This window comes from Loxodonta africana, chromosome 1, assembly GCF_030014295.1.
Source record: "Loxodonta africana isolate mLoxAfr1 chromosome 1, mLoxAfr1.hap2, whole genome shotgun sequence".
In the NCBI taxonomy this organism is placed as follows: domain Eukaryota; kingdom Metazoa; phylum Chordata; class Mammalia; order Proboscidea; family Elephantidae; genus Loxodonta; species Loxodonta africana.
Window position 1 is genome coordinate 180,603,218 of NC_087342.1, and position 15,798 is coordinate 180,619,015.

Consider the following 15,798-nt stretch of genomic DNA (forward strand, 5'->3'; position numbering starts at 1 on the left):
GTCCTGGGCAAAGGGGACATGTAGTTGCCCTATGGAGAAAGGACTAGACGCTAAAATCTAATGTAGTCCAGTACTTATAAATACCACATATGGAATTTCAGATGAAAAGTGCCAGTTAAAACTTCCCCTCTGGGGAGTTTTGGCATTCTCCTCACTGTCTCTAGACTACCTATTCCTGTTCAGTCTGGCTATGATCTTACATTTAGACAGTTTCTCATCCAAGTAAATCTTCCAATATTTCACTGAGTTTTAAACTATCCACATAGTCAATTCAAAGTGCAAAAGGACATAATAAAAAAAATTCTAGTAACAAATATGTTTTCAAAAGATGTCATAAGGTCAAAGAACAGCTCCTTTTTCTCTGCTTGGGCTTTTTAAAAAGGGGAAGCCACAATGTTCTGTTTTTAGATCTATTCTGATTTCCACCCTAAAAATAAAAAATAAAAGGCACCACATTGTGAACATGTAAAGATTGAAAGAAAATTTCAGGAGACTCACATAAAAGATAATAAAACAAAAGGTTATGATCATCACAAACCCTATTCAAGCTGGCAGCAGTGTTGGCGACAAATCCAAGGGGCCCCCTGAAGAAGCACGCAGTAAAATCAGGATTGTGGTTTAATAATTTTACTTACTGCCTTTTTTTCAGAGGTCAGTTACCTAATTTCAAGGTCATGGACTTCAGAGAGTTTATTTTCAAACATCAGTCCTAAGTGTAGATAAGGTAGGCAATTTTCTTCATTGTGTAATTTGATATGTCCCAAAATTCTCCCTGCTGAAAAAATATATCCCACTAGTCTATCATGGAACCTTTGTTACTATGTTCCCTGCCATCTTCTATAACAGTAGTTATTAACCTTTTCTGGGTCACAAGCCATTTTTGAGGGCCTGACGAAAGCAATGGACCCCATCCCCCCAAAAAACTGTACAGGTAACATTCACTAAACATTACAAGCAATTTCAAGAGTTTCAGAGACCTTGTCCGTCCCTCCTCAAGCCCATCCATGGACAGTTGAGGCATTTGCTCTTTTAGGATTTTCAGAGAAATGTGTTTTCAAAAAAATAGGCTTAGGTGTTGCCAGTCTAAGGGTAATATGTTCACAGGTTAACACTTTTATATCATTAAGTTAATATGCAGTGACTTATTATGGTATACTTTCATGTGACAATTAGTAGGCACTTCAAGAATTGAGACTCATAGCTAAAAAAAAAAAAATGAAAGATAGTAAATTTAAGAAAGTCTACATTTGACTATGAAAATGAGGATCACACAATTTACAAAGAAAAACGTTTCAGCACAAAAAAGTAAGTGGAAAAATGAAATTGTCAGCAACACACATAAAAACGCATCAAAATGACAACACTAAACACTTACTTATCTATAATTACGCTGAATGTAAATGGACTAAATGCACCAATAAAGAGACAGAGAGTCTCAGACTGGATAAAGAAACACGATCCATCTATATGCTGCCTACAAGAGACAAACCTTAGACTTAGAGACACAAACAAACTAAAACTCAAAGGATGGAAAAAAATAAATCAAGCAAACAATAAGCAAAAAAGAAGAGGAGTAGCAATATTAATATCTGACAAAATAGACTTTAAACTTAAATCTACCACAAAGGATAAAGAAGGACACTACATAAAGATAAAAGGGAAAAATGACCAGGAAGATATAACCATATTAAATATTATGCACCCAATGATAGGGCTGCAAGACACAAAAATCAAATTTTAACAGAACTGAAAAGTGAGATAGACACCTCCACAATTATAGTAGGAGACTTCAAAACACAACTTTCGGAGAAGGACAGGACATCCAGGAAGAAGCTCAATAGAGACATGGAAGATCTACTTACAACAATCAACCAACTTGACCTCATTGACTTATACAGAACTCTCCACCCAACTGCTGCAAAGTATACTTTTTTTTCTAGTGCACATGGAACATTCTCTAGAATAGACCACATATTAGGTCATAAAACAAACCTTTGCAGAATCCAAAACATGAAAATATTACAAAGCATCTTCTCAGACCACAAGGCCAGAAAATTGGAAATCAATAACAGAAAAATTAGGGAAAAGAAATCAAATACTTGGAAACTGAATAATACCCTCCCGAAAAAAGACTGGGTTATAGAAGACATTAAAGAGGGAATAAAGAAATTCATAGAATGCAATGAGAATGAAAATACTTCTTATCAAAACTTCTGGGACACAGCAAAAGCAGTGCTCAGAGGTCAATTTATATCGATAAATGCACACATACAAAAAGGAGAAAGAGCCAAAATCAGAGAACTGTCCCTACAACTTGAACAAATAGAAAGTGTGCAACAAAAGAACCCATCAGGCACCAGAAGAAAACAAATAATAAAAATTAGAGCTGAACTAAATGAATTAGAGAACAGAAAAACAATTGAAAGAATTAACAAAGCCAAAAGCTGGTTCTTTGAAAAAATTAACAAAATTGATAAACCATTGGCCAGACTGACTAAAGAAAAACAGGAAAGGAAACAAATAACCTGAATAAGAAACGAGATGGGCCACATCACAACAGACCCAACTGAAATTACAAGAATCATATCACATTATTATGAAAAATTGTACTCTAACAAATTTGCAAACCTAGAAGAAATGGATGAATTCCTGGAAAAACACGACCTACCTAAACTAACACAATCAGAAGTAGAACAACTAAATAGACCCATAACAAAAAAAGAGATTGAAACGGTAATCAAAAAACTCCCAACAAAAAAAAAGCCCTGGCCCGGATGGCTTTACTGCAGAGTTCTACCAAACTTTCAGAGAAGAGTTAACACCACTACTACTGAAGGTATTTCAAAGCATAGAAAATGATGGAATACTACCCAACTCATTCTATGAAGCCACCATTTCCCTGATACCAAAACCAGGTAAAGACATCACAAAAAAAAAAAGAAAATTACAGACCTATATCCCTCATGAACATAGATGCAAAAATCCTCAACAAAATTCTAGCCAATAGAATTCAACAACATATCAAAAAATTAATCCATCGTGACCAAGTGGGATTTATACCAGGTATGCAAGGCTAAAAAAAAAAAAAAAAATTTTTTTTTAATGCAAGGCTGGTTTAATATTAGAAAAACGATTAATGTAATCCACCATATAAATAAAACAAAAGACAAAAACCACATGATCTTATCTATTGATGCAGAAAAGGCATTTGACAAAGTCCAACACCCATTTGTGATAAAAATTCTCACCAAAATAGGAATCGAAGGAAAATTCCTCAACATAATAAAGGGCATCTATACAAAGCCAACAGCCAACATCACTCTAAATGGAGAGAGCCTAAAAGCATTTCCCTTGAGAACGGGAACCAGACAAGGATGCCCTTTATCACCGCTCTTATTCAACATTGTGCTAGAGGTCCTAGCCAGAGCAATTAGGCTAGACAAAGAAATAAAGGGCATCCAGATTGGCAAGGAGGAAGTAAAATTATCTCTATTTGCAGATGACATGATCTTATACACAGAAAACCCTAAGGAATCCTCCAGAAAACTACTGAAACTAATAGAAGAGTTTGGCAGAGTCTCAGGTTATAAGATAAACATACAAAAATCACTTGGATTCCTCTACATCAACAAAAAGTACATCGAAGAGGAAATCACCAAATCAATACCACTCACAGTAGCCCCCAAGAAGATAAAATACTTAGGAATAAATCTTACCCAAGATGTAAAAGACCTACACAAAGAAAACTACAAAGTACTACTACAGGAAATTAAAAAGGACCTACTTAAGTGGAAAAACATACCTTGCTCATGGATAGGAAGACTTAACATAGTAAAAATGTCTATTCTACCAAAAGCCATCTATACATACAATGCACTTCCGATCCAAATTCCAATGTCATTTCTTAATGTGATAGAGAAACAAATCACCAACTTCATATGGAAGGGAAAGAAGCCTCAGATAAGCAAAGCATTACTGAAAAAGAAGAAGAAGTCGCAGGCCTCACTCTACCTGATTTCAGAACCTATTATAGAGCCACAGTAGTCAAAACAGCCTGGTACTGGTACAACAGACACATAGACCAATGGAACAGAATTGAGAACCCAGATATAAATCTATCCACATATGAGCAGCTGATATTTGACAAAGGCCCAGTGTTAGTTAATTGGGGAAAAGATAGTCTTTTTAACAAATGGTGCTGGCATAACTGGATATCAATTTGCAAAAAATGAAACAGGACCCATACCTCACACCATGCACAAAAACTAACTCCAAGTGGATCAAAGACTTAAACATAAAGACTAAAACGATAAAGATCATGGAAGAAAAAATAGGGACAACTCTAGGAGCCCTAATACAAGGCATAAACAGAATACAAAACATTACCAAAAATGACAAAGAGAAACCAGATAACTGGGAACCCCTAAAAATCAAACACCTATGCTCATCTAAAGACTTCACCAAAAGAGTAAAAAGACCACCTACAGACTGGGAAAGAATTTTCAGCTATGACATCTCCGACCAGCGCCTGATCTCTAAAATCTATATGATTCTGTCAAAACTCAACCACAAAAAGACAAACAGCCCAATCAAGAAGTGGGCAAAGGATATGAACACACACTTCACTGAAGAAGATATTCAGGCAGCTAACAGATACATGAGAAAATGCTCTCAATCATTAGCCATTAGAGAAATGCAAATTAAAACTACGATGAGATTCCATCTCACTCCAACAAGGCTGGCATTAATCTAAAAAAACACAAAATAATAAATGTTGGAGAGGCTGCGGAGAGATTGGAACTCTTATACACTGCTGGTGGGAATGTAAAATGGTACAAACACTTTGGAAATCTATCTGGCCTTATCTTAAACAGTTAGAAATAGAACTACCATACAACCCAGAAATCCCACTCCTCGGAATATACCCTAGAGAAATAAGAGCCTTCACACAAACAGATATATGCACACCCATGTTTATTGCAGCTCTGTTTACAATAGCAAAAAGCTGGAAGCAACCAAGGTGTCCATCAACGGATGAATGGTTAAATAAATTGTGGTATATTCACACAATGGAATACTACGCATCAATAAAGAACAGTGACGAATCTGTGAAACATTTCATAACATGGAGGAACCTGGAAGGCATTATGCTGAGCGAAATTAGTCAGAGGCAAAAGGACAAATATTGTATAAGACCACTATTATAAGATCTTGAGAAATAGTATAAACTGAGAAGAACACATACTTTTGTGGTTACGAGGTGGGGAGGGAGGGAGGGTGGGAGAGGGTTTTTTACTGATTAGTTAGTAAATAAGAACTGCTTTAGGTGAAGGGAAGGACAATACTCAATACACAGAAGGTCAGCTCAACTGGACTGGACCAAAAGCAAAGAAGTTTCCGGGATAAAATGAATGCTTCAAAGGTCAGCAGAGCAAGGGTGGGGGTTTGGGGACCATGGTTTAAGGGGACTTCTAAGTCAATTGGCAAAATAATTCTATTATGAAAACTTTCTGCATCCCACTTTGAAATGTGGCGTCTGGGGTCTTAAATGCTAACAAGCAGCCATCTAAGATGCATCAATTGGTCTCAACCCACCTGGAGCAAAGGAGAATGAAGAACACCTAGGTCACACGATAACTAAGAGCCCAAGAGACAGAAAGGGCCACATGAACCAGAGACCTACATCATCCTGAGACCAGAAGAACTAGATGGTGCCCGGCCACAACCGATGACTGCCCTGACAGGGAGCACAACAGAGAACCCCTGAGGGAGCAGGAGATCAGTGGGATGCAGACCCCAAATTCTCACAAAAAGACCATACTTAATGGTCTGACAGAGACTAAAGGAATCCCGGCTGTCATGGTCCCCAAACCTTCTGTAGGTCCAGGACAGGAACCATTCCCAAAGACAACTCATCAGACATGAAAGGGACTGGCCAGTGGGTAGGAGAGAGATGCTGATGAAAAGTGAGCTATTTGTATCAGGTGGACACTTGAGACTGTGTTGGCATCTCCTGTCTGGAGGGGGGATGGGAAGATAGAGAGAGTTGGAAGCTGGCAAAATTGTCAAGAAAGGAGAGACTGGAAGGGCTGACTCATTAGGGGGAGAGCAAGTGGGAGTACGGAGTAAGGTGCATATAAACTTATATGTGACAGTTTGACTTGATTTGTAAACGTTCACTTGAAGCTCAATAAAAGTTAATAAAAAAAAAGTCGACATTTGTAGATAAGTCAGATGAAACCTTTCATTCATTCCATCAAGAATTATTAAGTATCAACTGTTTCAGATATTACGCTATGCCCCAGGAATAAAATGCAGAATAAGTTAACGGCTATAAATCTCTCGTTAACATACCAGTTAATACTTACAATAAAACGTGAAGGGCTTTAAGGAGAGAATTGACAAAACAATAATAAGCATTTATAAAGAACTTGCTATATGCCCGGCTATTTGATCCATCTATCCTTACAGCCAAATGCAGCAAATATTTAAACACTGTTTTATAATGAAGACACTATAGCATAGAAAACCAGAGCAATTTGCTAAGGTCACTCAGCTGGTGAGTGACAGAGGAAGGAAATGAGGCCAGAGCTGTGTGACACAGAGACTCTGCCCCTAACTTTTGTATTATCTAGATTTGTTTATTTAAAAGCTATGCTGGTAGGCATGTGAACGGTAAAATGGGGAAGAGGGAGACTGGGGGAAGAAAACAAGTTACAGACAGTTTTCTGAGGTACTGAAGGCTTTAATTCAACCATGATACAACTGGATAAGGAGTATGTTTTAGAGATTGTGCTTTGTGACTAATTAGTTATAAGGAGTTAGAGGAAAGAGAACTCAAGAGTGACTCCATAGGTTTCTGAGTTGAATGACTTGGCAAATGATGGTATTATGAATTAAACTGTGCCCTCCAAAAAGATATGTTTAAATTTTAACCCCTGTGCCTATGAATGTGACCCTGTTTGGAAACAGGATCTTTGAAGATGTTTTCAAGTTAACATGAGGTCATTCTGGAGTAGGGTGAGCCCTAATTTGATATAACTTGTGTCCTTATAGAAGAGAAGATACACAGAGACAGAGAGATAATGGCCACGTGGAGATGCATCTATAAGCCAAGGAATGTGAAGGATAGCCAACCATCAACAGAAGCTAAGAGAAAGGCATGGAACGTATTCTCTCAGAGCCATTAGGGAGAATCAACACAACCAACACTCTGATTTCATATTTTAGCCTCCAGAACTGGAAGACAGTAAAGTTCTGTTCTTATAAGTTGCCCAGTTTGTGGTATTTTGTTATAGAAGCCCTAGGAAACTAAGACACATGATGTCTGAAACAGGATATTAAAGAGGGACAGCTTAGGAAAAGAGAAGGAAATGTAACCAGTAACAAATTCAGATGCTTGAGTTGGTGGCTCCTATAGCCCTGGTGGTGCAGTGGTTAAGAGCTTGGCTGTTCACCAAAAAGTCAGCAGTTGGAATTCACCAGCCACTGCTTGGAAGCCTTATGAGTCAGTTCTACTCCTTCCTGTAGGGTCGCTATGAGTTGGAATTGACTCAAGGGCAGTGGGTATGTGTTTTGGGGGGAGGTTATAGGACATCTAGTAGACTACGGAGTATATGAGTCGAAAGTTCAAGAAAGGGTTTTAAGCTAGTGCAGGGCTTATCAAGCTGTTGTCCACAGACACCTGGGGCTTGCATGAGACACTTTTAGGAAACCCATACAGTCAAAGCAATTTAAATAATGCCACAAAGACATGAACGTATTTGCCTTTTTTACTGTATTGATATTTGTACTGATAACACAAATCAATACTGAGTACAACTACCAGCACCTTAGTGCAAACAAAACAATAGTCTCCACTGCCACACGCCTGCTTTAAAAAAAGAAAAAAAAAATCCCATTTCACTTAAAAATGCCGGCCAGAATTAAAATATTATATTTTATTATATTTTCATTAAACAATTTTATTATAAATGATTTTATTAAATCTCAGCTCTTCAGTAGAGCTTTTTTTAATATTTAGAGTGATGGAATGGGAGGTGCGTACACAGCACTTATGCTGCAGACTGAGGTACACTGGCTGTTGTGTCAGGAGAAATACGTGTGCACTTGAGTTGTGAGCTGATGCAGTCACTTTTTTCATGGGACCATTTTGTTTTTGTTGTTTCTTGAAAGAACAACTGCAGATAAACTATGGTTACTCAGACCTGATTACTTGGCAGATATTTTCTCAAAATGAACAATGTGAGCCTGTCACTTCAAGGAAAAGCATTTGTTGCTAATGATAAAATGCCAATTTCAAAAAAAATTAGAATTTTGGAAAACTTGCATCCACTACTATGAGTCTGGAAGCTTTCAAATACTTAATAACTTTTCTGAGAGGATAAGTCATGACAATAACAAATCTGGGTTTTTAATATTGTAGAGTTAAATATGTCAACATCTGGAAAATCTGCAAAACTAAGGGAATCAGTACTTTCCACATGGCCAGTGTGTGATGTTGCAATCTCAGGCACAAGTAAAAGGTCCGTTGGAAGCTCAAGGTGAACCAGCAGATTGTCACATTACAGAGCGTGAGGAGTTCTTTGCTATGGTTTCTGATCCCACCTTGCAGCTTCTTTTTCTGAAACTACTTCTTGTTGAGATTTAGCGTAGTATCACAGAAAAATATCCCCTGTTATCTGAAAAGGCTATTAAATACATCTCCCTTTCTGAACCATGTATCTGTGTGAGGCTGAATTGTCTTCATATACTTCAGCCAAAACAGAATATCACAAAAGATTGAATATAAAAGCAGATGAGAGTTCCGCTGTCTTCAATCAATCCAGACATAAAAGAGATTTGAAAAAATGCCCACAATGCTTCTCTTCTTATCAAATGTTTTGTTTTATAAAATAGTTACTTTTCATTGAAAATATGTTACTTATTGTAATAGATTTTAATGTTATTTTTAATTAATAAAACTTCTCAATTTTAGTATTAATACAATAAATATAGACAGATATATCCATATAACCAAAAGCTCTTGGGGTTCTCAATAATTTTCAAAAGTGTAAATGGTTACTAAAACCATGTAAGACTCATCAGTATGTAAATGGTAACTGATACCATAAATAAGAGAGAAAAATGGAAACCCTGGTGGCGTAGTGGTTAAGTGCCACGGCTGCTAAACAAAAGGTCAGCAGTTCGAATCCACCAGTTGTTCCTTGGAAACTCTATGAGGCAGTCCTACTCTGACCTACAGGGTCACTATGAGTCAGAGTCAACTCAAGGCCATGGGTTTTATTTTAAATAAATTCAGTGAGAAAATAAAACTATTACCAGCCTCTAGGTGGCAATAGTTAAGAGGATTTCAAAGAAGGGAGTTGTAGAAGACTTCTTTGAAAGCCAGGGTGGCTAGAAAATTCTAAACACATGAAATTAACTAAGAGGTTAATTGAGGGAGATCAAAGGAGCCCTGGTGGCACAGTGGTTAAAGTGCTCAGCTGCTAACCGAAAGGTCAGTGGTTAGGACCCACTAGCTGCTCCAAGGTAGAAAGATGTAGCAGTCTGCTTCTGTAAAGATTACAGCCTTGGAAACCCTACGAGGCAGTTCTACTCTGTCAGATCAATTTCATTATTTTCTCTAAGGTCAATGTTGGTATTTAATACGTATCCCTCATGGTAAAAGTAGGAGCGAGCAAAGACATAAACCTGAACAGCTTGATCCAAATGGCCACTTTGCAGACCAGTTCAACACTTCTGAAAACATTTTATAAAATGTGCAATAACTGATGAGACCAAATGTTCTATTAATTAATTTAGCTGATATGACAAACGAAGAAACTAACAATGTAGGATGAAATATTCCAAAATCTAATTGATACAAAAATTTGAAAATAACCTCTATAAGCAAAGGTGATAATCTAGAAAATTCTTTAATGACAGTCATTCAACATTAAGAAGGCCACCACTGATTTCACTTGATTTGAAAACTTAATAAAAGGAAGAAGGTTAAAAGGGTTCAGGTTAGCAGTTACACAACTGCCTTGACACTGAAGCATTATAAAGGCTAAGAGCCCTCAAAGACAGAAAGAATAGCGAACTGGACACCTTAAATGCGAACTTTTAAAGAACATGTGGTAATAATGTTTGCATGGTATCTCGGTGTCCAGTGAGCACTGGTCTGATTTTAAAATGTAGCTCCTCTAGATAGGAATTTTCACTACCAAATATAAATAATCAGGACTAATGAGAAGTAACACACAAAGTCTTGGCAAGTGTTTTGTTCCAGGAATCTTCCTGGTAAAAACGCATTGATCTGCACAGCTAAAAGAGGTACTGCAGGCCTCGTATTCCTTGAGCCTGACAGAAAACAATGTATCTACTAAAACTCTTATGTCATTGTGGAGTTTTGATGTGTGTGTGAGGGTGTGGGTGTGCGGAGGTCTGCGTATGTGTGCTCATTGTTTGTGGGGAATGGTTTATTTTGTGGATTCATTCATCAAATTAAAAATATAAATATAAAATTTTTATTTTATTCTATTTTAACACATACGAAGTTAGTAATCCATGAAGTATCACTGCTTCTTCCCTCACCCACCAGACAGTTCTAATTATCCATTCCAAAGGGGCACTATCGCCAAGCAAGAAACCCTCTGTGGGAGCCAGTCATATCCTATCATAACAGCTCAATGACGCCCTCTAGTGGATAGTTTCCATGCTATACTTTTGAGGAGAAAATTACATGTGTATTCCTAGTTTTCCCTTCATTCTCAGTTGTAATTTATGGCATTTTAGGAATTTTCACATTTCATAAAAATATTTTTTAATAGGGAACATGTACTCAATGGAAGTTGTCATTCAAAACAAGAGTCGAGAGTCTAAGATGGACATAGAATCCATATAAAGTATATAAAAGCAAACTGGCCTCAGAATATCAAAAGGAAACCCTGCTGCAGCTGTAATGACCCACTCAGAGCCCCCAGAGATGGCTTTTTCCCTGGAACCTGGTGGCCAGAAGCTCCCTTCTTGCAGACACATATTCAAAGTAAAACAAGGGAAAGTCTGTTGTAAGCACAACTAAGACAAAAAGGTTAAGGGAGAAAGACAAAGAAGAAAAGAGAGGAAGGTATCATTCTATGTCAATACATCTTTGCTAGGACTAAAATCCCAGGGAAGCTTTCATTGGTTAGGACAAGATAAAATAATATACAGACAAGCTGAGGAGAGAAGAGGTAAACCATGCTATCTTGGGTAGATGGTTGAAGGGTGTGTGTGACTGTGAACCTACACAATCTGAGGCAAGATATAGAATAAGTTCAATAATTATGTCATCACTGTGGAAGCCAACAGATCAAGACCCAGTGCTCAATTGTCTGTTGTTGTTGGGAGCTTTGAGTTGATTCCAACCCATAGCAGCCCCATGTGACAGAGTAGAGCTGCCCAACAGAAGCATCGCTAGGGTTGGTGTCATCCAGTGCGGTAATTCAAGGTGTCATCCCCCCCCACGGAACTCCCATACCAGACCACACAGAATCCTTAGTAACGTTTATTATCAATTTTAATCATAGAATAATATGTGATAAATATAGTTGTAAATTGTTTAAATGTATATTTCTTAGATTATACAAATACTCACAAAATTGTTTTGTAAAATCTTTCTATGTTGAATTAGAACATTATTATAACATTATTAGTAACTGAGCAGGAGCCTTTTTTTATTTTTCTCCTTTTTCTTTAATTACTACTTCATTCTCAAAAAAAAGCTGTTAACATAGACGCACAAAAACTAATTACCACCATATTATAGCTAAAACCCCAGAAAATTTGACAAAATTGGTGACTATAAAACACCAGCAGCAGCGAAAACAGCAAGTGCTTGTAGCACGTGCTCCTAGTGCTCGCTTGTAGTGTATGCTCGTAGTGCCTGCTCTGTTTCACACAAAGATGAAACCACGTGATTCAAAACATCGTCGTAAATGGGTAACAACAACAACTCTGATTGGAGTGCATTAGAAGGTTCAAAAAGTAAATCAGCATAGGGTTTTATCCTTGTAGGTATATTGATACGTATAAGAAGGGCTTAAGAAAAATGTTTTCGTTGTTATAACTAACTACAAGGATATTTTTATTAAAAATAATAATAAATTTCTGCTGAAACACTGCACAAAAGTATTACAGACAGGCATTTTGGTGTCACCCTCTCAGACAGTGTCACTCAGTATGGTTCATACCCCCTGTACTGCTCTAGTGATGCCACTGAAGCATTGGGTTTTCTTTAGGGGAGCAGATCACCACATATTTCTCCCACAGAGCCTCTGGATGGGTGCAAACTCAACCTTTCTGCTAGCAGCCTCATCAACCTTTTCGTTAGCAGCCCACCGCTTAACAATTGCATCACCAGGGCTCCTTTCAATTGTCTGTAGTTGGATCCAGTTTGAAAGCCAATACTGAGACTTAGTAAAGTGCCCTGAAGCAGTGCTGACCACATTCACAGGACTGGAACTCCCTAGGGTACACCAACGAGGATCCCAGAGGACAGCTACAGACAAATCTCTCAGTCACACATATAGCATTATCAATAGTCCCATAGTGAGCAAAAACTGAAGATTGTTATGTGAACCACTGCGTACTTGTTCATTTCATGTATCTGCTGATTATTGCTGCTTCTCCTTCGTGAATGTAGGCTCTGACATTCAAAATAAAACCCTTTTGTAAAATTCCTAATAGTCTAAGTTAATACGTGTATGTATAAATGTCTGAATTACACTGAACTGACCTGACTTAAAAGTCAAGACCCTGGTGACCAGGAGAAATCAGGTAAAAACCACTCTGCATCATTCTCATTCGTTTTCTCTTTACCATGCTTGAATCAGAAGACTTGGATTAGAAGTTTGGAGCCTGACTCTGAAAATAACAAGCTGTGTGGCCTTGACTAAGTCAAGGAGCAGGAAGCATCAAAAGAAGATGGAAGGAATACACAGAGTCATTATACCAAAAAGAATTAGTCGATGTTTAACCATTTAAAGGTGGCATATGATCAGGAACTGATGGTACTGAAGGAAGAAGTCCAAGCTGCTCTGAAGTCATTGGTGAAAAACAAGGCTCCAGGAATTGATGGAATATCAACTGAGATGTTTCAACAAATAGATGCAGCGCTGGAGGTGCTCATTTGTCTATGCCAAGAAATATGGAAGACAGCTTCCTGGCCAACTGACTGGAAGAGTTCCATATTTATGCCTATTCCCAAGAAAGGTGATCCAACTGAATATGGAAATTATACAACAATATCATTAATATCACAAGCAAGCAAAATTTTGCTGCAGATCATTCAAAAATGGCTGCAGCAGTATATCGACAGGGAACTACTGGAAATTCAGGCTGGTTTTAGAAGAGAATGTGGAACCAGGGATACCATTGCTGATGTCAGATGGACCCTAGCTGAAAGCAGAGAATGCCAGAAGGATGTTTACCTCTGTTTTATTGACTATGCAAAGGCATTCAATTGTGTGGATCATAACAAATTATGGATAACATTGTGAAGAATGGGAATTTCAGAACACTTAATTGTGCTCATGAGGAACTTTTACATAGATCAAGAGGCAGTTGGTTGGACAGAACAAGGGGATGCTGATTGGTTTAAAGTCAGAAAAGGTGTGCGTCAGGGTTGTATTCTTTCACCATACCTATTCAATCTCTATGCTGAGCAAATAATCCGAGAAGCTGGACTATATGAAGAAGAACAGGGCATCAGGATCTGAAAGTGAAGAGGACTTGAAGCACTTACTAATGAAGATCAAAGACCACAGCCTTCAGTATGGATTACACCTCAACATAAAGAAAACAAAAATCCTCACAACTGGACCAATGAGCAACATCATGATAAATGGAGAAAAGATTGAAGTTGTCAATGATTTCATTTTCCTTGGATCCACGATCAACAGCCATGGAAGGAGCAGTCAAGAAATCAAAAGACAGGTGGAGGAGCCAAGATGGCGGAATAGACAGACGCTTCCGTCGAGCCCTGTTTACAAGAAAGACCTGAAAAAACAAGTGAAGTAAGTGAGTATGTTTGTGAAAAGCTGGGAGCCCTGAGCATCAAAGGTGAGCTTAGACAATGAACTGAGGGGCAGGGGGAAGAAGAGGCTGTTCAGAAGTGGAGAGGAGTTACTGGACCTGAATGGCGGGGAGCCCTCAGGCACAATTGCCAGAGCAGCAGTGGAGGCAGTGGTGGCAGCAGGCTGGTACTAGCGTGTGGCCGCAGTTTCCTCAGGGAGAAGCATCCAACCACACAGCCCACTCACACCTACAGAACCTGAGGAGAACTGTGCACCCTCGGCAAAAGCTAAGTACTTGCGTATATTTTACCACGCACCCCCCCACCCTCAAGCCAGCTTCAGTGGCTGAATCCCTGGGCCTGAGATAGACTCTGGTGAGCACCTACAGCCATCCTCCCAGCCTTGGGGAAGAAAAAATTTGCAATTGGGGGGAAAAGATAATTTGCTAGCTCCATTAACCAGGGGAGCTGAGGACAGAAGTAGCTCCTGTCCGAGCATAAACTGTCCATGGACCTTGAGCACCTTTCCCTTCTGCATGGACCTGTGTGGGCCTATTTCAGAAGACTAGGCCCTTGTTGGCAAACTCCAACCATTTCAGCGGTGCAGTGGAGAGGTGGGTGTTTGACGTTTGTTATTGCTTTGCCTAGTAAACAAGGTTCTCACCTACCCACATCGGGGACCAAAGCACTGGTAGCTCCACTCAGGTCACCCAGCCACCCGCAACAGGGGTCCAAGGATAACTGGTACCTCCCAGTCCTTACGACCAAAAACTTTGGGTGCCCATGGTCCCTCTGCAGAACCCACCCACCAGCATGCTCTAGGGAACAGAGACGTGTTTTCCTCAGAGACTCTTGTGGGTCATTGTTCAGCACCATGCCTTGTTCAGAGCATGACCCCCTGCTGCAATCAGATACTGGTATATATGCCAATCACCCCTGCCTGTCTAAGACTGAAGGACACAGCCTGTACCAAACACTTGATATCAGCTACCTAGAAACCTGAGCTGAATTCATACAAGAAAACTGAATGGACTCCTAGACTGATATACCTGATAACAGCTCCAGCCAGCTGGGGACAGGACACCAGAGCTCCAAAGGCAAAAATAATCAAGATAGCTCACTCAAGCAACGCATAGGGGTATACCAAAACAAAAAAATGCAAGAAGCTATGACACAGTAAGCAAACATAAACTAATACAGTAACTTATAGATTGCTCAGAGAAAACAGTCAGTATCAAGTCACATAAAGAAACAGAAAATGATCACCTCAACAGGCTCTCGAAACAAAGAATCCAGGGATCTTCTAGATGAAAGTGCATTCCTGGAATTACCAGAAGCAGCATACAAAAGTTTAATATACAGAACCCTTCAAGACATCAGGAAAGAAATGAGGCAATACACAGACCAAGCCAAGGAACACACAGATAAAGCAACTGAAGAAATTAGGAAGATTATCTAGGAACATGATAAAAAGTTTAATAAGCTGGAAAAATCCATAGACAGACAGCAATCAGAAATTCAGAAGATTAACAACAAAACTACAGAATTGGATAACTCAATAGAAAGTCAAAGGAGCAGAATTCAGCAAGTAGAAGCTAGAATTTCTGAACTCAAAGATAAATCACTTGGCACTAATATGTTTGAAGAAAAATCAGACAAAAGAATTTAAAAAAATGAAGAAACCTTAAGAATCATGTGGGACTGTATCAAGAGAAATAACCTACAAGTGATTGGAGTACCATAAAAGGGAGGGATTACAG